General features: G+C 40.2%; 1 protein-coding gene across 15 annotated transcripts in view; it reads left to right on the top strand.

The window, feature by feature from the left end:
* ENOX1 (ecto-NOX disulfide-thiol exchanger 1) overlaps nucleotides 1-22,324 on the top strand; it is a 680,015-nt gene that overhangs the window by 317,916 nt on the left and 339,775 nt on the right. For all 15 annotated transcript variants that reach the window (XM_059892207.1, XM_059892198.1, XM_059892204.1 and 12 more), the window contains one exon: nucleotides 18,338-18,481. The gene's annotated coding sequence lies outside the window, so the exon portion shown is untranslated. The remainder of the gene's footprint in view (nucleotides 1-18,337; nucleotides 18,482-22,324) is intronic.

Here is a 22,324-nt window from a genome sequence, read left to right as displayed (position 1 = left end):
TGTCCAAATATACTTAAGAATATGTCCAAATAATTTATGTCCAAATGTATTTAAGAATGAAAATTTGATTGGGGACTGCATCATCAGAGATTGTATGTCCTGTCGTCCTGCTTTTTCTAGGGTGTTTATGGGAAACCTGGCTGTTTCCTTGCAGGATCCTCCAAGTTTCTGTATTGTCATGGTCATCCTTCCTTCTTAAGTGTTTTCAGGTTATAACTTTGTCTGCTTTCTGATCAACTCCATCGTCTAGAATTTTGCTGGACTGTTTCATCCATTCCTCTTTTCTTTGGTTTTGTAGATTTGTGCCTACTTGGTTTCTTGACCTGAATATTAATGAGAACCTGGGAAGGCATGGGATAAACTGACATGATCAGTTTGCCATTTGAGCTGGAAGCAAGTACAACCAGTATAAATCTTGTCTCTTTTTACGGTTGATTGAGAAGCTAAAATGTGAAATAATTTGGCACTGCCTCATCAAAGGATACCTGTTAGGTTCTTTTGTTCCCTAAGAAGATCAGTATTATCTCAGTGATTTTTGAAGTGAGAGTAGTTATAGAATTGGCCTTTATTATTTCCTTCTCTTAATGGTACCCTGTGTCGTCTTAGGAATAGTTGTAGCTATTCCTAATAGTCATAATGTTAGTAATAAGCTAAAATGTTTCTAATAAATTGCTCTTGTTTATCCTGTTTCATAAACTTTGTGTAATTATAAATCCAAACTACCCTATGTTTCAGAAAAAGGAGTATAAGTCCAATGATTAATATAAACACAAAGAGCACAAAATTCCAGTGTTCCCAAACATCAGTGTATGGAGTGATGTAATAGATTTTTTAAATTAAAAAGCCTTGGCCTTCCCTAGTAGTCCAGTGGTTGAGACCATGCTTCCGCTGCAGGCGGAGGGGTTGGGGGCGGGGGTTGGCGCAAGTTTGATCCCTGCCCAGGAAGCTAAGATGCAGGCAGCCAAACAAATGAGAAAGGCTTTCCTTACTGGCCTACTCATTTTAGTTGTCATGTTGGCAGCTTTTGATTTTATTGTGATCTTTTAAAGGTTAATTCTCAGTATAAGTGAAGGCTGGAGGAAACCTGGATTCACATTCTTTATGGGACTGTTTTTTTTTTTTCCTTCTCTGTTTATAAGCCACCCAGTCTGTGGTATTCTGTTGGTGGTGGTGGTTTAGTCACTGAGTCCTTTCTGACTCTCTGTGACCCCACGCACTGTAGCCCACCAGGCTCCTCTGTCCATGGGATTTCCCAGGCAAGAATAGTGGAGTGGGTTGCCCTTTCCTTCTCCAGGGGACCTCCCAGCCCAGGGATGGAACCTGGATCCCCTGCACTGCGAGTGGATTCTTTGCTGGCTCAGCCACCAGGGAAGCCTCTGCATATCGACAGTATCTCAGTGCCTTGTCAAAGCTCAGGAATGGGCACGTGACACAACCTGATCTAGAGGAAAGCTTGGGACTTTTGTTTGAGGGTTGGGGAAGATGTGCTCTTCCTCTGAGCATGAAAGAGAGAAAATGTATCCCCAGGAATTGTTGGCAGCCATTTGGTATCTATGAGAAAAGGAGGCTCTTAACCAAAGTAGGCAGAGCAGAGGACAGAAAGAAGCAGGAGATAACACTGTCGAGTTACTGGAGGGAAGCAAGCTTTGTGACCTGAGTTATCTGTGGACTGTATGAGAGCCATTAAAAAAACCTTTATTATATTTTAAGATATTTAAATGTTGATTGGGTTTTTAAATTTCCTTTAATAGCAATTGAAGCCACTATAATTGATACATATCAAAAGCCTTAACATTTTGAATTTGACAAAGCAATTCCCATACAAGGTTTTGTTTTGTTTGTTTTTTAATAATGATATAATTAGAGAATGTAGCACTTTGTTTTAAAAAGTAAAACAGTGTTTAAAAAACTTGAAACTAATGCAACATTGTAAATTAACTATACTCCCAATATTTTTTTTAAACAGCAGGAAAAAAAAAAAAAAAAAAACCCTTTTCCTTTTGAAATAATTTTTAGTTTACCAAAGAGTTGGAAAAACAATTCAGAGAGTCCTTCTGTACTCTTCACCCAGCTTCCCATAAAGAATACCAAACTATGGTATACCCATCGAAACTAATAAATTAGCATTGATGAAATGCAGTTATCTACACTTCATATTGCAGCCAGACTCCACCAGACCTTCAGATCTGTCCTTTCTTCTGTCCCAGGGTCCAGTCTAGGATGCCAGGGGACCCTGTCCCACTTAGTGCCCTCCAGGCTCTAACAGTTTCAGTTTTATTTTTTATCTTTCACGACTCTGACAGCTTTGAATTGTACTGGTCAGACATTTTGTAGAATATTCTTCAGTTTTTTTTTTTTTTCATGATGTTTTGTGTTGACTAGATGAGAGTTTGGGATTATAGGGAAGAATACCACAGTGGTGAAGCGCACTTCTCACCATATAAAAGGTATATGATATCAACATGTCTTACCCTGGTAGTATGAACCTTGGTCAGTTGATTAAGGTAGTATCTACCAGGTTTCTTCACAGTTGGCCATTTTATTTTTCCATGTTATATCCATTTCAAGCAAGTCACTGAGTCTGGCACACAGTCAAAGGGAGAGAAGTTGTTGCATATCCCAGATAGGAGACTATCAAAGAATTGGGGGCATGCGTTAAATCGACTGCAGTAATTAATAAATATTTTAGGGTGGGCTACTTTAAGGTTATTTAACTGTTCCTCCTTAAAACGTTCCCAACTAATTTCAATATTCATCGTTCGATCATATCCGTAGCATTTCCTGCTGGGTTTCTAATTGTTTTCTCTCTCCCTCCTTCCCTCTGCATTTTCTACCTAAAATTCTGTAAGGAAGAAGAGCCTTTTTTCTCCCATTTATTTGTTTGTTCATTAATTTATTTATAGGACTATGAACTCACGCTGTTTATTTTATTCTTTGGATTATATGGTCGGGTACTGTAATTATTTGCTTTGTTTCTCAAATTGTTCCAGTTTTGGCCATTGGGAGCTCTTTCAGGTTGGCTCCTATGCCTTTTAGTGTGCCTGATACTAGTTTCTTATTACTATCATTAATTTTAACTCTCCATGCTTCCTGGCACTATGTAAGGTGCTCCAAACTCATCCACAGTAGATGTTTAAACTAACCCACAGTGGACAAATCAATAATCTCATAGATATTTATTTAATGTTAAATGACTATGCTAGTTGCTATGGGGAACAATGAAGTTTAAGGTATAATTTCTGCCTTCAAGAATTCTATAATCTATTTTCAGAGATAAAATAAACTAATAAAAGAAAATGGAAAATATAAGACAGTATGCGATTGAATTAGTAAGGACTGGAGAAGCTCACAGAAGAGAGAAACAGTAACATCAATCTGAATATGTCAAGAAAGGAAGCCTGGAGAGATAGAACTAGCTCAGCAAGTGAAGTGGCAAGGGAAAAAATAAGTGCAGGAATTGTTACTGGAGGCTGTGAGAAGTAGTGAGGAACAAAGTCATCGTAGAGGAAATTGGCAAAATTTCTTATTTTATAAGATACAAATCCAGCTAAAACTGATACAAGAAAAAATGGAAGGTAGAACTAGCTCTGAATTTGTTTAATTAAATTTAACATTCCCATAACAACAACCAAAATCCCCCCAGATCCAGATGGTATTATTAGTGAATTTCTTCAAATATTTGAGGAAGGAATGACACTAATCTTAAGTAAATAACAGAAAATAGAGTGGAACACTTCCTAAGTCATTTTCTGCAATATATACTACTTTACTACCAAGTCCTGACACAGTTTAAAAAAATACACATTAATATCTATCATGACCATAGATGCAAAAATATCTAATTCACAATTAGGAATAGAAAGCAGTGATATAGAAAAAGGATTATAGTTGCAGGATACAAAATTAGTAGTACAGAAATCTGATGCTTTTCTGTACATCAGTAATGAACTATCAGAAATAGAAAGTAAAAAAGCAGTCCTGTTTAAATTTGCATCAGAAAGAAAAATAAGCTTAACCAAGGAGGTAAAAGTCCTATGCTCTATAAACTATAACAATATTGATTAAAGGAATTGAAGATGATACAAAGAAATGGACAAGATATTCCATGCTCTTGGACTGGGAGAGTTTATATTGTTAAAATGGCCATACTACCCAGAGCAGTCTATAGATTTAATGTAGTCCCTGTCAGATTACCCATGACCTATTTTTACAGAACTGGAACAAATAATTCTAGAATTTGTTGGAATTACTGGTAAAAAGGATTCTGAATTTCCAAAGCAATATTGAGCAAAAAGAACAGAGCTGAACGAAGGTATCACCTTCCCAGACTTCAGACTATGACAAAGGTACAGCAATCAAGAAAGCATGACATTGGCACGAAAACGGACATAAGGTCAATGCAACAGAACAGAGAGCCCAGAAACACACCCATACGTCTGTGGTCAATTAGCCTACAGTGAAAGAGGCAAAGATATACAGTGATGGAAAGACCATCCGTCTCTTCAGTAAGTGATGCTGAGAAAACTGGACAGCTGCCTGTAAAAGAGTGAGATTAGAACATTTCCTCAGCCAGAGACAAAAATTAAACTCGATTAAAGATAAAATGTATCAATGACCTAAGTAGGACCTGAAACCATACATCTAAAAGAGAGCATAGACAGAACACTCTGACATAAATTGTAGCAGTACATTTCTGAATCTAAGGCAAAAGAAATAAAAGCAAAAATTAAAAAAAAAGTCACCTAGTTAAACTTAAAACATTTTCTCAGCAAAGGAAATCATCAACAAAACAAAAGGCAACCTGTGGAATGGGAGAAAATATTTGCAAATGATGTAACAGGTGGCTAATAGCCAAAATATATAAATAGCACACATAACTCAATATCTAAAAAAACAACCAACCTGATTAAAAATTGGACGGAAGACCCGACAAAAGACTTCTCTTTTTTCCAGAGAAGACATACATATGGCTAATAGGCACATGAAAAGATGCTCAGCATCACTGATTATTAGAGAAATGCAAATCAAAAGAAAAAGATATTACCTCATGCCTGTCAGACTAGCTATTATCAAAAAGCCTACAAATAACAAACATTGCTGAAGATCTGGAGAAAAGAGAATCTTCATACACTGTTGCTGGGGATGTAAATTGGTGCAGCCACTGTGAAAACCAGTGTGGAACGTCCTTCAAAAACCTGAAAATAAAACTACCCTGTTGATCCAATAGTTCCTCTCCTGGGTATATATCTGGAAAACATGAAAACTATATTTGATAAGATTCATGCACCACAGTGTTCATAGCACTAGCTGCAATAGCCAAGACGTGGAAACAACCCACGTACACATCAGTACCATCAATAGACAACTGGATTAAGGGGGTGTGTGTGTGGTGGAATATTATTTATCCATAAGAAAAGAATGAAATGTTGCCATTTGTAACAATGTGCATGGCCCTAGATAATATTATGCTTAGTGAAATAAGTCAAAGACACATACACAAAGATATCACACATATCACTCCCTGTGTGATATCACTTAGAAGTGGAATTTAAAAGTTAAACTGACAGGTGTATATAGCAAAACAAACAGATTCACAAATTCAGAAAACAGACTAGTGATTACCAGTGAGGAGAGGGAATGAGGTAAGGACAGATTGAGGTTAAGAGACACAAGCCACTAGGTATACAGTAGATGAGCAGCACAGATACAGCGCACAGCACAGGTAGTCTAGCTGTCATAATGACATTTAATGTAGCATACTCTGTAAAGGTTCTGAGTCACGATACTGTACACCTGACACCAATATAATATTGTAAACCAACTATGCTTCCAAAAATAAAAAGCTGAAGCAATGAATTCTTTCCTCCTAAATCAAGAAGGCGGCATGCATGTCCACTCTCACTGGTTCTGTTTAACGTTGAACTCGAGGTTCTAGCCAATGAAATAGGATTAGCTACTAAAAGAAATTTTAGAAGTTAACAGATTGGAAAGGAAGACGTGATTGAACTGTCTCTGTTTGCAAATGGTATGACTGCATATCTGGAAAATTCTAAGAAATCTAAAAAGATCTATTTGAACTTGGCAGAAATCTATTCAATTTATCAAGGCCTCAGGATACAAGGTCATTGTAAAATATCAATTGTATTTCTATACATGAAAATATAATTAGAAAATTTGAAATTAAAAAACACCACCACTTACAATAATATCAATACCATAAGAGAGTGATATATTTAAATGAAAAACATAATACCTAAATACTGAAAATTAGAAAATATTTCTGATAAAGATGACCTAGGTGGAAAATATATATATATATATTATATGTAATGGAAGAATCAGTATTTTTAAGATGTTGGTTTTCCCCAAATAGTATATAGAAATTGACAATTTCTAAAATCTATATGAAAATACAGGGGCTTACAAAAATCAAAACATTTTCTTCCTCTTTTTTAAAAAATTGAGTCAAACTTTTTTTTCTCTCTCTCTCTCTTTTTTTTTTTTAAACTTTGTTGGCTGTGCCATGCGGCATACAGGGTCTTCCCTAACCAGGAATCAAACCCATGCCCACTGTGTTGGGAGCATGGAGTCTCACCACTGGACTGCCAGGGAAGTCCAAGTCAAACATTTTTTTAAAAATGAATGACAGTGTGGGGGAACCCTCACTTCCTGATTTTAAGACTTACTCTAAAAGCATCAATAATTAAGAAAATCTAATATTAGACAAAAGGTAGAGAAACAGATCAGTGAAACAGAATCGGAAATAAACAACTATATAGTTAATTGATTTTCAACAAAGATATCAAAGCAGTTTAGTGGAATAAAGGAACAGTCCGTCAACAGATGGTGCTGGAACCATTCAAACTGTGTTGAAACACAGTGAAACTTAATGCCCACCTCACTCCAGTATTCCTGGGCTTCTCTTGTGGCTCAGCTGGTAAAGAATCTGCCTGCAATGCGAGAGGCCTGGGTTCAATCCCTGGGTTGCGAAGATACGCTGGAGAATGAAGCAGCTACCCACTCCAGTATTCTGGCCTGGAAAATTGCATGGAGTGTATAGTCCATGGGATCACAAAGAGTTGGACAAGACTGAATAACTTTCACTTTCACACAGGAAGTAATTCAGGATGTATCATAGATCTCCATGTGAAAGCAAAAGCAGTAAAGCTTCTAGAAAAAAATGTAAGCCAGTGTCTTAGAAAGATGGCAACTATTTTTTCGAATACCGAAAGCGCTAACACTACAGGGGAAACAAATTAATTGGACTTGGCCAAAATGAAGAACTTCCATTCGTAAACAGGCGAACATTAATAACAGGTTATTAATAGAGATACCACAGACAGGGAAAATACTGTGTAATACATACTTCTGACCGAGAAATTGCATCCAGAATCTCTACAGAACCTTTACAACTCACTTTAAGAAGACAGAAAACACCCTTTCCCCAAAGGGGCAAAGTTTCTTGAACAGAACCTTCACAAAAGAAGGTATCAGAGCGCCCAGTAAATATTTGAGGATCAATAATGACATCGGTAGTCGTGGGGGAAATGCAAAGTTAAATACCACTTCACAGCTACTAGACTTGGCTACAAATAAAAGCAGCGATGATGCGGAATGTTGGTCAGGACTTCGGGAGCTCGCAGTCAGTCAGTACTGGTGGCGATGCAAAATATTACAGCCGTTTTTGGAAAACTAGTGGCTCCTTAGAGTGAACCTGCCCTGGGTCCCCATCAGCCTCGATCTACTTGTTTACTTAAGAGAAATGAGAGCGTATATTTAGAAAAAGCCTGTATCAGAGTGTTTGTAATAACCTTATAGTGGCTGAAAACTGGATCAACCTCAATGTCTGTCAACCGGAGAGTGGGTAAGAAGCTATGGTGTTTTCCTACCACGGAATGATACTCATTTAAACAATATTTTTTATACACTAATGCTCATGAATTAACTGAATAGACTTAACAACAAGAATAAAGTATAGTCACTGTGGTGCAAAGGAAGCCAGACAAAAAATAACATATAATCTATGATTCTGTATATATGAAGTTCAAGTACAGACCAAGCCGTTGACAGAGATGGAAACCAGAGCTCCCCTTTTGGAAGGGCTTGACGGAAAGGCACTTTCTGGAGTGATGAAAAGGCTGTTTATCTTAACTAGTGTTTGGTTACATTTGGTTACATTTGCGGATGCTCCGCACTGAAGTACATGCCTAAAATCTGTGCATTTTACTGTATGTAAATTATATGCCACTTGAAAGAAACTGTAGACATACTCTGTATTCTGCACTGATCTTTGGGGGAAGATTTATTATATCAGTAGTCATGAACATGGAAAGGAATGTGACTTCTAAAGCTTAGAGCAGCGTGGATTGTCCCATTCCACTCTCCTGGGCCTGTGCTCACACACCAGGTCCCCCTCTTGAATTCCCACATTAGGTCAGTGTTCTTACAATTTTCCTCAAACCCAGGCTTAAAATATTCTTGCAGCTTTGATTATTTCTTCTATTTTATCATGACTTCCATCTAATTTGTGGAATTTCCTCTATTCTCTGCATTTTTTTCCCTTCCATCTAGGCCTTCCTTTATACTTTCACAACTGTATTTCTATTTCACCTCTTAGCAATAGTCCTCTCCTTTATTCTTTTTTTAATTATTCAGAACACTGATGCCACATTTATCCTCAAAAAAACACTCCTGGTCAAAATCCATCTGAAACAAGAACACTTCAGTAGCTCTAAGCCGGTTGACAAAATTTCAAATTTGTTATTCTGGAATTCACACCTAGTCTTATTCTCCAGCTCCATAAATTCTCTACAGTCTCCAAATATGTCACAGCCTCTCTCATCTCTACAGTAAAGCAATATATGTGTCATTTAAAATTTTTCACATTGATTAGTACCCCTTTTGAAGGAACCTGTACTTATATACAGTAACAATTTTAGTTCCAGAATTGTCTCATTGTTTTTTGTTTTGTTTTGCATCTTTTTTTATTTTTTGTAATATGAAGACGCTGCTGTGAAAGCTTTATCACTTACTTGTTTACTTAACAAATATGTATTGGGCCCCAGCCATATACCAGACACAATACTGAGAGCTGTAGATGTGGTTGCAAGCATGGTGAACATGATGCCTGCCTTAACAGAACTTGAAGCCCTAATTAGAGAGGAATTTAAAAAGCAATTATAATTCAGTGTGGTTAGTGCTATGGAGGGGGAGGAGTCTCATATTAGTCATGTATTGCTGCTTAACAAATTACCCTGAAACTTAAGTATTTCCCCAGAGAAATACCACCAACAGGGTGCATGGGTGTAGAGTATGAATACACACACACGCGTGCACGTGCATGCATATTGTTGTTCAGTTAAGTCGTGTCTGACTCTCTGTGACCCCTTGGACGATAGCCTGCCAGGCTCCTCTGTCCCTTACTATCTCCTGGAGTTTGCTGAAATTCGTGTCAGTTGAGTCGATGATGTTATCTAACCATCTTATTATCTGCTGCCCCCTTCTCCTTTTGCCTTCTATCTTTCCTAGCATCAGGGTCTTTTCCAGTGAGCTGGCTTTTCGCATCAGGTGGCCAAAGTATTGGAATTTCAGCATCAGATCAGTCATTCTGTAGAATATACAGGGTTGGTTTCCTTTAGGATGGACTGGTTGGATCTCCTTGCAGTGCAAGGGGCTCTCAAGAGTCTCGTCCAGCACCACAGTTCAAAAGCATCAATTCTTGGACGCTCAACCTTTTTCCTCTATACACACACATACACAAATATATAGAGATACACGCATATATATATCAGTATCTTTACCTATTTGTAGAGAACTTTATTTCAGAGAATTACCTCATGTGATTATGGGGGCTGGCAAGTCCAAAATCTGCAGGGCAGACTGGAGATCTGAGGAAGTGTTGTTTCAGCTCAAGTCCAGAGGCAGTCTGTAAGCATTATACCTCTTTCTCAGGAGACCTCAGATGGTTCTCTTTTAAGGCCTTCATCTGATTGGATGAGACCCACCAGCACTGCATAGGTTAGTCTGCTTTACTCAGCATCTACTGATTTAAATGTTAATTTCATATAAAAAAATCCTTTCACAGCATCATTCACACTGGTGTTGAACTAAATATCTGAGTACTGTGGCCTCGCCAAACGACACATAATACTAACTATCACAGTCAGGAATCTGCATGGCCCAGGGCAGTCCTCCGGCTCATGGTCCTTCACCTGGCTTCAGTCAGGGTGTCGGTCAGATGCACAGTTATCCCAGTTGGGGCTGAATGCAGTTCCCCTGGCTCAACCGTACCAGGATCCATTTCCAAGCTCACCCAGTGATCATTGGCAGGGCTCAGTTCCCTGACAGCTGGATGGACTGAGGGCCTCAGACCCTTGCCAGCGGGCCTCTCCAGAGAGCACTGCCAGCATGGCAGCTGGCATCATTAGGGTCAGAGGGCAAGAGAGAGGTCACTTCCCATCTCTTTTGCCATACTTTGTTCGTCAGAAGACTAGGTCTCACCCACCCTCAAGGTGGGGAAGAGAGGGGATTACCTAAGTGTGTGAATACTGGAATAGAGTCAGTCAAGAGAATCGGCGGAAGATCCTTTCTAGTTTGAAATGTTTTAACTCTATGATAAGGAACTAGAGAAAGGATGGAATACTGCTGTGGCTTGGGAAGTGTCACTTAAAAGGGGAGGCTTCCCTGAGCTGTGCTAGCTGGGTTCATACACCAAGGGGAAGAGAAGCAGCAGCAGTGGTTCCTCACAAGCCGTGTACATCTGAGCATCTGCGGAGCATTTGGAAAACGCATGTGGTGACAGCTTTCCTCTGGTGATTGCAGTTTAGTTGACATGGGTAACTTTGACGCATCCCTGGTTAAGATTCACTGTAATATTATGAGCAGACAGTTTTTAGTTGACCCAAGGATTTGGATCAGAAATAGTATGTCTTAAGGTTAGAGAGAATGGTGGAAACAGGTATTCATAATGAGGACGTAGATCCGATCCTTAAGAAAATAGGGAGACATTGTAAGTGACTCAGTTGGTTGTTGAGTTGCTCAGTCACGTCCGACTTTTTGCAACCCCATGGACTTCAGCATGCCAGGCTTCCCTGTCCTCTGTTTCCCAGAGTTTGCTCAGACTCACGTCCCTTGAGTCAGTGATATCATCCAACCATCTCATCCTCTGTCGTCCCCTTCTCCTCCTACCTTCAGTCTTTCCCAGCATCAGGGTCTTTTCCAGTGAGTCAGTTCTTTGCATCAGGTAGCCAAAGTACTGGAGCTTCAGCATCAGTCCTTCCAGTGAATATTCAGGGTTGATTTCCTTTAGGATTGACTGGTTTGATCTCCTTGCTGTCCAAAGGACTCTCAAGAATCTTCTCCAACACCACAGTTCAAAGGCATCAGTTTTTCAGTGCTCAGCCTTCTTTATGGTTTAACTCTCACATCTGTACCTGACCACTGGAAAAAGCATATTTTTGACTAGTCAGACCTTCATCGGCAAAAATGATGTCTCTGCTTTTTAATAGGCTGTCTAGGATTGTCAGAGCTTTTCTTGCAAGGAGCAAGCATCTTTTAATTTCATAGAAAGTTACTGAGTAATGCATGAATATATAGTTACGTTAAAATTTTTTCATTTATATATTCATGCCTTCATTTTTTTTCAAATACTTCCTTATCGCCACTGTAGACTGAGATACAAGATATTTTTGACTGTAGGATGAACTACAAGAAGGAACACCAGCAAAAAGCTTATTGTGGTATATGAGGTGTGATGTCATGAGTTGGGTGAATGGGAAGAGGAGTTGACAGGATTCTATAATTCAGTAGAAGAAATAAAGAAGGGTGAGGAGGGAATGATGACACCACGTCTTTTAAAGTCCACCCCCCTTCAGCAGACCTCCCAGGGCTGGGAAGCAGAGAAGGTGTTGGGGAATTTGAGTTACCGTGTGCTTCAGCTCTTCTGTTCAGTAAAATATTCTATGGGTCTGACAAGGACAGAGTAGCGTGGCTCAGTAAGCCCTTGAAAGGGGGATTTATTCAGAGGCACTGTATTTTAAATCCACAAATGATGAGATTCCTGCCAAGCTTCTTTTGAATTAAATAAAGTCCAGAATATAGGGGAAATAGGAATGTTCATTAATGCGATAAGACAGCATTTCTACATGAAGGATACAAAATCAAATAGAGTCTTTGTTTTCGTTGCTTCTAGAGAGTCAAAGTCGGAGTCCTTTTGCGGCTCTGTGCCTGTAACAATGTGGGGCATCTTTTCATCATACTTGCGGGAGTGAAAGGGCATATAGTTTCTCTGCACGATGACAGGCATGTTTCCTTGAACAATGTCCTGTAAAAGGTCACGTTGGAGATTTGAGTCACAAGCCTTGTGACTTCAATTTGAGGCTAAGTTTAGAAATGGTGTGTCCAGTGCGTGCCAAGTTCCATTAAAACCCCTGGTGTCGTGTTGGATTACAGTTGAATAGAATAGGACCCAGTGGGTCATTGTATCTTTCTTCGTAGCAATACATAGATTCTCCTTTGTATTATTCCCTGGTCGGGTGGTTATGATAGATGCCTACTTCCACACCAGATCCTGGAAAATAATGTCTAATTTCATGGACCTTTTTTTTTTTCTCAAGTAGCATATTTTCTAACTTTTCAATTATCATTAGAGGATTTCTGTAAAAGCTGAATTATTTGTGTGTGTTCAGTTATGGTTGATCTTAAATGCTACCTTCCTCACTGACACTTTCACTATCCCCCTCGTCCCCAAGAAAGAGGATCTCCAGTCCTTCCCAAGCTTCAGAGCACTTCTTCCCTCACTGACGTCATTGTGGTCTGTTATATAACAGCACTTCTCCTCACTACCAACTGGTGCGTTCTTACTGTGCTCCTCTTACTGTGCCGAGCACTTTATATCATTTGCTGTTTGCTTGTTTAGTCGCTAAGTCATGTCCGACTCTTATATAACTCTTTACATAGGTTATCTTACTTAATGCTCACAGCAACTTATATGGGAAGTATATCATTTCTGCATTTTGCTGAGGAGGAAGCCAGGGTTAAAGAGTCTTAGGTGCCTTTGCCTAAGATCACACAGCTAGTAACTGATGAAACAAGAACACCCCCAGGCAGTCTGGTCCAGACCCGATTCTTTCAGCCACGTACTAGCACCTCCTTCTTAAATTTTGGACATCCAAGTAGCATCCCATTCCAAACCAGTAAGATGCTTGAGGGAAAAACTATGTTGCCTTTTTTTTCAGTATTCTTGGAATTCTCCGACATGTTGATGACTCAGAAGTATGCACTGTGATATTTGTCTTTCTCTGTCTGGCTTGGAGAAAGACAGATATCATATGATAACACTTACATGAGAGATCTAAAAAATGATACAAATAAGCTTAATTACAAAACAGAAATAGATTCATAGATACAGAAAACAAACTTATAGTTACCATAGAGGAAAGCAGGCGAGGGGTAAATTAAGAGCTTGGGATTAAAATATACACACTACTATATACAAAATGGGACTTCCCTGGTGGCTCAGTGGTAAAGAATCTACCTACCAGTGCAGGAAACCCCAGTTTGATCCCTGAGTCAGGAAGATCCCCTGAAGAAGGAAATGCCGACCCACTCCAGCATTCTTGCCTGGGAAATCCCATGGACAGAGGAGCCTAGTGGGCTGTAGTCCATGGGGTCGCAAAAGAGTCGGGCATGACTCAAAAACAGCAGCACATAAAAAATAGTAACCAACAAAGACTTACTGTGTAGCACAGGGAGCTTTGCTCAGTATCTTGTAATAACCTTTAATGGAAGAGAATGTAAAAAGGAATCTATGTTTATGTACATATATATTTATATACATATATAATTAAATCATGCTGCTGTATATCTGAAACTAACATAACATTTGAAAATCAATTATGTTTCAAAAAAATTTAAAAATGAAGTCTGCAGTGAATTGTGGCTGAGTGACTGCTTGGAAGGCACCATCAATATTTTATGGAAAACACAATCTATAAGTTGAGGCATTCCACCTGAAACTTTGTTTTTAAGCAGTGTAAAGAAATGAGAATGCTAATCTGTGAAGTTTTAAGAACAGTTGCTGTTTATTTTGTATTCTTGTCATTTAGCTTAGATTCTGTGGTCCAGATACTTCCATTCCCTGTTCCTTGTCAAGCTCTTCTTCCTTCTTTTATGCAAAGATAAACTGGCTGTGTTTGGCTCGGTTGTTTTTTCTTTTGGCCCCATGTAGTAATCCTAGGCTCCACTTCTGCAGAGCTCTGAAAATGCTGTCAATCATTCTTCCTTATTTCTTTATTCATGCCTTAAGCTTTTGTTGCCTAAAATAAAATGAAAAGTTTTTAAAGTTTCACGTGACCTTCCTCATCCTTCCCTAGCCTTTCTGTAAAGCTTCCCAGCCTCAGTGTGGATATGAGCTAAAAGTTGCAAGGCTTGTACAGAAGACAATGCCATTAAAAGCTGGCACTTCGAGGGGAATTTTGAAGTGACTGACTACAAGGTAATAAATACGAAACACGCCACAAACGTGGATGCTAGGAAAACTGATGGAGGGTCAGCTCTTGGCACCGGAACAACCCAAAACATGTAGGTACTTGACTGAAAATAAGAGAATAAATCTATCAATAGATGGAGCTCTGCCGAGACCTGTCAGTTGGCCCTCATAGATGGACACAGCTATGAGGAGATACAGTCCTGTCACTCAGAGATAGCCACAGGGATGCAGGCTCCATCCCTGCGTCAGGGACACGGTTCTCCTTAGGCAAAGGTGATGTCCTCTTTCCCCTGGCCAACGAAGGAACTGTGGGCCACATGGAGGTGCCAGAGGAAGATGCGACCTTCGCCTTGGTATCGCTGATGTCCCAGGGCACGCACAAACCTCCCCACCACACCAGGAGACCCCTGGGGCTCCAGAGGGCTCTCTCTGCATCAGGAAGAAGGTGGGAGAGAAAGTGCACCGTGTAGAGCTGGGTGTCTGCATTTCCATGACTCCTGACTCAGTGAGACAATGTCTGATATAAAACTAAAGCAAATTAGAAGAGGAATTTTCTTGATCAATTTAGTAATATGTGAGTTCATTTGGTATATTGCAGTATAACCTGTTCCCCTGTCAAAATTCTGTTTATTAAATATTTTTCTTCTTTTTTAAAGTGTCAGATCAGATCAGTCGCTCAGTCATGTCCGACTCTTTGCGACCCCATGAATCGCAGCATGCCAGGCCTCCCTGTCCATCACCAACTCCCGGAGTTCACTCAGACTCACGACCATCGAGTCAGTGATGCCATCCAGCCATCTCATCCTCCGTCGTCCCCTTCTCCTCCTGCCCCCAATCCCTCCCAGCATCAGGGTCTTTTCCCAAGAGTCAGTTCTTGTCATCAGGTGGCCAAAGTACTGGAGTTTCAGCTTTAGCATCATTCCTTCCAAAGAAATCCCAAGGTTGATCTCCAGAATGGACTGGTTGGATCTCCTTGCAGTCCAAGGGACTCTCAAGAGTCTTCTCCAACACCACAGTTCAAAAGCATCAATTCTTCAGCACTCAGCCTTCTTCACAGTCCCAACTCTCACGTCCATACATGACCACAGGAAAAACCATAGCCTTGACTAGACAAACCTTTGTTGGCAAAGTAATGTGTCTGCTTTTCAATATGCTATCTAGGTTGGTCATAACTTTCCTTCCAAGGGGTAAGCGTCTTTTAATTTTATGGCTGCAGTCACCATCTGTAGTGATTTTGGAGCCCAGAAAAATAAAGTCTGACACTGTTTCCACTGTTTCCCCATCTATTTCCCATGACGTGATGGGATCAGATGCCATGATCTTCGTTTTCTGAATGTTGAGCTTTAGGCCAACTTTTTCACTCTCCACTTTCACTTTCATCAAGAGGCTTTTGAGTTCCTCTTCACTTTCTGCCATAAGGGTGGTGTCATCTGCATATCTGAGGTTATTGATATTTCTCCCCGTAATCTTGATTCCAGCTTGTGCTTCTTCCAGTCCAGTGTTTCTCATGATGTACTCTGCATATAAGTTACATAAACAGGGCGACAATATACAGCCTTGACGAACTCCTTTTCCTATTTGGAACCAGTCTGTTGTTTCATGTCCAGTTCTAACTGTTGCTTCCTGACCTGCATACAAATTTCTCAAGAGGCAGATCAGGTGGTCCGGTATTCCCATCTCTTGAAGAATTTTCCACAGTTTATTGTGATCCACACAGTCAAAGGCTTTGGCATAGTCAATAAACCAGAAATAGATGTTTTTCTGGAACTGTCTTGCTTTTTCCATGATCCAGTGGATGTTGGCAATTTGATCTCTGGTTCCTCTGCCTTTTCTAAAACCAGCTTGTACATCAGGAAGTTCACGGTTCTTGCTGAAGCCTAGCTTGGAGAATTTTGAGCATTACTTTACTAGCGTGTGAGATGAGTGCAATTGTGCGGTAGTTTGAGCATTCTTTGGCATTGCCTTTCTTTGGGATTCGAATGAAAACTTCCCTTTTCTAGTCCTGTGGCCACTGCTGAGTTTTCCAAGTTTGCTGGCATATTGAGTGCAGCACTTTCACAGCATCATCTTTCAGGATTTGAAATAGCTCAACTGGAATTCCATCACCTCCACTAGCTTTGTTCGTAGTGATGCTTTCTAAGGCCCACTTGACTTCACATTCCAGGATGTCTGGCTCTAGGTGAGTGATCACACCATCGTGATTATCTGGGTCATGAAGATCTTTTTTGTACAGTTCTTCTGTGTATTCTTGCCACCTCTTCTTAATATCTTCTGCTTCTGTTAGGTCCATACCATTTCTGTCCTTTATCGAGCTCATCTTTGCATGACATGTTCCTTTGGTATCTCTGATTTTCTTGAAGAGATCCCTAGTCTTTCCCATTCTGTTGTTTTCCTCTATTTCTTTGCATTGATTGCTGAAGAAGGTTTTCTTATCTCTTCTTGCTATTCTTTGGAACTCTGCATTCAGATGTTTATATCTTTCCTTTTCTCCTTTGCTTTTCGCTTCTCTTCTTTTCACAGCTTCCTCCCCAGACAGCCATTTTGCTTTTTTGCGTTTCTTTTCTATGGGAATGGTCTTGATCCCTGTCTCCTGTACAATATCACGAACCTCATTCCATAGTTCATCAGGCACTCTATCTATCAGATCTAGGCCCTAAAATATGTAGTTGATTTACAATAATGTGTTAGTTTCTGGTATATAGTAGAGTGGTCCCGTTTTATATATATATATATTTTTCAGATCTTTTCTGTTGTAGGTTATTCCAGGATATTGAATATAGTTCCCTGTGCTGTACAGCAGATCCTTGTTGTTTATATAATTTTGCATATAGTAGTTTGTATCTGTTAATCCCATTCACCTAATTTGTCCCCCTCCTCCACGCTTCCCCGCTTGGTAACCATGTTTGTTCTCTATGTCTGTAAGTCTTTTTCTGTTTTGTAAGTATCGCTCTTTTGTATCATTTTTTTTATTCCACATCTAAATGATATCATATGGTATTTGTCTTTCTCTGTCTGACTTACTTCACTTAGTACGATACTCTCTAGGTACACCCATGTTGCTGCAAATGGCATTATTTCATTCTTTTTTATGTCTGAGTAATACCCCACATCTTCTCATCCATTCATCTGTTGATGGACAGTTAGGTTGCTTCCGTATCTTGACTCTTGTAAATAGTGCTGCTGTGGCCATTGGGCTGCAGAGTTGCCTTATTTTCTGGATATATGCCCAGGGGTGGGATTGTGGGATCATATGGTAACTCTCTGTAGTTGTTGTTGTTTTTTTTTTTTTTTAAGGACGCTCCATACTGTTCTCCATAGCAACTGTGCCTGGTGAACTAGTTTTCTAAAGCACACAGACCACAGAGTGAAGTGAGGGAAGAGGCCTTTGGGCTTTGATGCCCTGGTTTTCAGCCTGATCAGGAACCTGTGCCTTCGTTTTCTTATCTGGGAAATGGCGCCAGTGCCTTCCAGTGGCAGGGCCATGCCTCAAATCAGAGAGCCTGTGCCCGGGGTCTCACAGCTGGTGGGCTCTCGGTGAAGATCAGTGTTGCTACCTTCATGTTGAGAACTGTCCTTCAACCCTCATCTGGTGAAAGAAGGAGAAAAGCAGATTCACTTAAGTATAAAGTGCTGCTGGCCCTTGGTCATTTCTAGAGACAGTGCTGAAAAGGTTCCCATCCCACCCTGCCATTTATGAATATGACGATCTGGGAGTGCAAAATTAATAGCAATTAATACTTTTAACAGTAGTGGTAGATGCTATTCCAGCATGTTCTGACTACAGTGGCCGGTTCTGACAGTCACAATACTTTGGACGTGTCCTAATGGAGTGCTTTTTTCTCCTTACAGGAGCATCTGGCATGTCGAAGCTCCACTGTCTTCCATGGGACTGCCTTTGTGAACAGCTTCCATTTAAAAGAGTTTTGTGAATAAGTGGTTTCAGTCAAGTCCCCAGTGAACACGTTTGTCTTCTCGTCTCCTGGAGCTCTTAAGGTTTGTGTTAAGTTTTCCATTTGTCTCATGAAGTTATTCTTAATTTTCAACGTTATTTTTTAAATGGGTAATAGTCTTACTCTATTGCAATAAGAACTCTGGAAGTAGATTATGTACAGATTGTAATCCTTTGATTTCACTGGGAGACAGATAGAAATGAGAAGAAATTTGATATGCTGTTTCTCATGTTTATTATTATATACTCTGTGGGATGTTACAAGGATATTAGAAATAACATATCCCCCACGTTGGCTTAAACAAGTTTTATTTCTGTGTTCATAAATTCTAACTGAATAGATTCAATGAATTTATGTTGAGTGTCTACATATATCAGATTTTGTTAAGTACTTTCAATTAGCTAAGACTTTGCAGATAAATTATGCTTTGAAACATTGAAAATCAAAACTGCATTTGTCAATATCAACTAGTGTTATCATTTTGACATTTTTCAACTTATACAGTCTCAGTAGTCAGAATGTTTTCATTTAGCTGTAACAAGGGGTACTCACTGTATGATTTGCTGTGGTAGAACAGGGTCGTTGTTTAATGCGTGTGTGTTAACAGCTTAAAAGATTACTAACTATATTGTTGGTTACTTAAGGACAAAGCTTGCTAGCACAACAGGCATTTTATTTCAGAAATGCGTGTTCTGCTGTTGAGATGGTACCAAGTAAATCACTTTTATTTTGAAAGTACTTTCTGATAAAAGACCCACCTAAAGGCTGAAGTTAATCCCCGCCTCTTTCATAGATGAAAAAATGATCAAGCTCACAAATAAAGCTTTGTACACTGAGTGCACAGAAGCTAAACAGAGCATGGAAGAAGGAACGTAGTTCTTCCGGAATGGCATGTCTTTTTCCACAGGCGTTTATTTCATTTGGTTGGACTTTCATTCTGTCCACGGTGACAAATGTTTTCTCCCCTAAATAGCTCTCTACTCTGGTTTTTTTTTTTTTTTTTAAATTTCTTTTATTGCTACTGAGAAATCAAAGTGGATTTCACTGCCCTGCCGGGCTAGACTCCAGTTTTCCTACTGTAGCCTTCATTGCTGGGCCCCATGATTGACTTTCTTTGAAGGATGAGGCGTGTGGGGGGCGGGGTGGGGAGATGGGAAGTTGTGTTTCCACCTTAACTCTCCAGTCTGGTAGGACACTGTGGTGTGCAGAGACGTAACAAAGAGTATCTGTATTAAATAGAGGCACTGGGAAGAACTTGACAAGTGACCCAAATGTTCTTCCCTACTCGGCAAGCAGGATCCCACTTGAACCATCTGAAACCCACAAGAATCTGTCTTCAGACCTTCATTCTACGTATCCACTTTCCTTTTGAATCCTAATACAGATTCTCCTTTCTTAGAGCCTCCTTGTCTAAAAGCCTAAGGGATTCTTGACCTCCTCACGCAGCAGTTTATTTCTGCTGCCACGGAGACAGGGAATGTGTTGGTCAGAGTCCCCCTGCATCATTACAGACTCAAGTCTCAAGTCATCCTTTTCCTCTTCAGGAGAGAGAAACACGTTTTTCTGAACCTTTCCTATGAGATCATACAATCCACAAATTTCTTTACCCTCACAGTTTTGTTCTCAGTCTCTTAAATTCTCTACATTCTGCTTAAGTTTAACAGTACAGACATGTTACTGGAGCATTAAAAATCATCTATTGGTGTTCCTCTGTGGGGCTACTATTGACATTTTGAAGGGAGTGCTTCTTTTTTTTTTTTTTTTTAATTTTTTTTTCTTGACATGGCACGTGGGATCTTAATTCCTTGACCAGGGATCGAACCTGCCCTGCTTGCATTGGAAGTGCAAATCTTAACCACTGGCCCACCGGGGAAGTCCCAGGGGATTTTTTTCTTTATGCTATAAGATCAGCCCATGGAGTTTAGAAAGGTTAGTAGCCCTGCCTTCCAGGAACTGCAGACCAGCAGCACCCCTTCCCCCAGCCCCTGGTTGGTGCAATATAACCAGATTCACACCTCCTCACATCCCTATTAAGGAGGACCGGGACTGCCCAGACCACAGAGTCTTCAGCAAGAACTGAACATGCTGAAACGGGCAGAGCTGAGCAAATGGTGAGGTTGGCCCAGACCCCATTTTAACTCTGGGTGCCATCCTCTTCCCATCCTATCGTTTCTGAAAACTCTGGGCTTGCATTGATTTTTCAGCTGTCTAGAAACGCACCAACATGTGTATATGGATGCTTTTTTGAGAACCAGACTTTCTGATTTGGTGTCTAGAGGAGGTCACTGTTGTTTGCTACAGGAACATGGATCTGGGGATGATGATCTCAGAACTCAGTGCAGGAAAATAGGAGAGAGTGGAGAGCTCTGGGGACCTACAGAAAGGAGAGGGCCCAGACCACAGCGGAAGTGGTGGGGTGGGTGTGTCACTGTTGTGACACCCGCTCAGTCACGGAGAGAGGGAAGGGGCAGAGCAGCTGAAATCCGAGGGGAGACTGGAAAAGGTAAGGAGCAAAGGAGTAGTTTTTCACTTGCGTCTGTGGCACGCATCACAGTTTCAGCTCTCTGCCCCGTGTCATAGGCTGACTTCAGGGATCAGGGTATAAGGACTTCACCCAGTCCTTTACTGCAGCCCAAACTCTCTCTCCCATCAGACCCGATACTCCTTCCTCACCCACCTTCCATCCACATTTCTGTCTTGTTCCTCACTTACCTTCTGGCATCCCCTCCACCCCCTTTCATTCTTCATGCATGCAGAGAATGGGGTCATGACTTAATGCCTTTTATTTCTCTGGATTCTTCCAAAACCTCAAGTGAGGCTCTCCATGAAAAGGAAAGGGCATAGAAACAATGGGTTTCGGGAAATGTTTCCCATAAAAGCTTTGTTAAGGCTCTGATCTTTTGAGACATTTACCATTAATACAGGCACAACCTTTCCATAGGAAAACAAATTCTCATTTGCTACTATTTGCTTTAACACAAGGAATCACTGAATTCCCTAGTACAGAGTTTTGTTGTTGCTGAGTCACTGCATTGTGTCTCTCTCTTGTGACCCCATGGATTGTCATCCGCCGGGCTCCTCTGTCCATGGGATCTCCCAGGCAAGAGTACAGGAATGGATTGCCTTTCCTTCTCCGGGGGATCTTCCCGACACAGAGATTGGACCTGTGTCCCCTACATTGGCAGGTGGATTCTTTACCACTGAGTCACCAGGGGAGCTTGTCGTATAGTTTACTTAATAAGAAGATGAGGGTAATTCGTGACTTAAAAATACAGTTAGGGGTATCTTGGTTGTTATGTGGGTTACACGTACCGTCTGCCTTGGCTTGCACAAAATACACACAACAAGTGCAGAGTTGCGCATGGGAACTAGACTAAAGGACTCTTTTTCTTTGCTTTCTACTAAAATGAAGACTCCTACATGAGATTTATCATCTATAAAAAAGACTACTATTATAGAGACAGGAATAACACCAAAGGCTTCCCTTAGCTTGTGTTGTTGAATTATTTAAAGCTTTATAGCCGAGTTTCTGGTCCTGATTTTTTTAAACATGGCGGTTTTCCTGTCCTCCCTTCTTGGGTGTTCAGGACACCGAGTTCTATTTGGCTTCTTGGAGTTTCTCATTTCCTGAAGTGTACCACTAGGTCTATAAACATGGAAGAATAAATATTAGCTTTATGAGACCATGTTCCTCTACTAGTTGAAAAATAGCATATAATAAAAAATACAAGGATGTAATATTGAAAATTATAGGTCAATATGCTCTCTTATGGTGGGTATATATCTGATGCTCATGCATGGAGACTGTGTTTTCAGAAAAATGGTGTGCTGTGTAATACCACTTGTGTCTGTGATATATTTTCACCCCTCATGTTTAACAATATAT

Source organism: Bos taurus, chromosome 12 (genome assembly GCF_002263795.3).
Source record: "Bos taurus isolate L1 Dominette 01449 registration number 42190680 breed Hereford chromosome 12, ARS-UCD2.0, whole genome shotgun sequence".
NCBI classification, from domain to species: Eukaryota; Metazoa; Chordata; class Mammalia; order Artiodactyla; family Bovidae; genus Bos; species Bos taurus.
The sequence above is the reverse complement of the archived record's forward strand: the minus strand, read 5'-3'. Positions and strand labels throughout refer to the sequence as shown.